Genomic DNA, 1,368 nt, shown 5'->3' on the forward strand with positions numbered 1-1,368 from the left:
TTTGCAGATCCTTGGCTTGCTCAATTCCACCTTCCTGCTTAACTTCTTCCACACCTTCCTTCAAGATTTCTGGTTCCTGCTCTGAGGACCTGATTCCTTCTTCTTCTGAGACTTCCTTCAATATGGTGATGGCCTTGCACTCTTCCCATCTTACTCTCTTTTGTTCCCCTTTAGGATTCTTTTCTGTGTCACTAGGGAATACTGCAGTTGATTTGGGTGCCTGTTGAGATAGCTCTCCTACTTGAGATTCCATCCTCTTGATTTTTTCACCATGGTTTCTTAAGGTAGTTCTCACATCATCCCTGAAGCTCTTCAATTCAACTATGTCTTGACTCATGGTTGCCATCATTCCTTCTATCCGGTTTAATTGATCTTGAAATTGTTGGTTCGGATTAGGTTGGGTATGTTGATTATTTTGGCCATGATATGATGATTGGGGGTAAGTGTTTTGTGTGGCTTGGTATGATCTTTGGTTGGAGTTTTGGTATGTGGAATTGTTTTGTTGGTTGTGGTTGTAAGGTTTGTGGTTTTGTGGTTGGGTTTGTTGGTTTCCCCACCCAAAGTTTGGGTGGTTTCTCCAGCCTGGGTTGTAAGTGTTGGAGTGTGGATCATATGATTGCCTTTGTTGGTTTCCCACATAGTTAACCTCATCCCAATCACCTCCTTCAATGCCTACTTCCTCTTGATCTTGTGTGTGTATTGCAGCCACTTGCTTTGTTTCTAATTGCCTGGTAAGCTCTGCTAGTTGCTTGGCAAACACCTTGTTTTGGGCTAGAATTGTATCAACATGGTTCAGCTCTATGACTCCCTTAGTGTTGTGCCTTTCTGATGCATAGTAGTACTCATTCTCAGCCACTGTCTCGATCACTTCAATGGCTTCTTCCACAGTCTTTTTCTTGTTCAATGAACCTCCTGATGAATGGTCTACAGCCTTCCTTGATTCATAAGAAAGCCCATCATAGAAGATGTGCAATTGCACCCAATCATGGAACATGTTTGGTGGGCATTTCCTTGTCAAGTCCTTGAATCTCTCCCATGCCTCGTAGAGAGTTTCACCATCTTGTTGTCTAAAAGTCTGAACCTCAGATCGAAGCCTATTGACCTTTTGTGGAGGGTAGAAACGTGCCAGAAACTTGCTTTCCACCTCATCCCATGTTGTTAGACTCCCCCTTGGGAATGATTCCAGCCACTTAGCTGCTTTGTCCCTAAGTGAAAATGGGAACAAAAGCAGTTTATAGGCATCTTCCTGGACTCCATTGGACTTCACAGTGTCACAAATTCTCAGGAATTTTGTGAGATGTTGGTTTGGGTCTTCATTAGCACTTCCTCCAAAGGAACAATGATTTTCCACAAGTGATATTAGCTGTG

At 43.1% G+C, this 1,368-nt stretch overlaps 1 non-coding gene across 1 annotated transcript; it reads left to right on the plus strand.

The window, feature by feature from the left end:
* Positions 1–992: 992 nt before the first annotated feature.
* On the plus strand, positions 993–1,096 carry LOC148564978 (small nucleolar RNA R71). Its single transcript, XR_015885099.1, has one exon. It is a non-coding gene; the product is annotated as a small nucleolar RNA R71 (small nucleolar RNA).
* The last annotated feature ends 272 nt before the right edge of the window (positions 1,097–1,368 follow it).

This window comes from Arachis ipaensis, chromosome B5 (assembly GCF_059453495.1).
Source record: "Arachis ipaensis isolate K30076 ecotype BB chromosome B5, ASM5945349v1, whole genome shotgun sequence".
NCBI classification, from domain to species: Eukaryota; Viridiplantae; Streptophyta; class Magnoliopsida; order Fabales; family Fabaceae; genus Arachis; species Arachis ipaensis.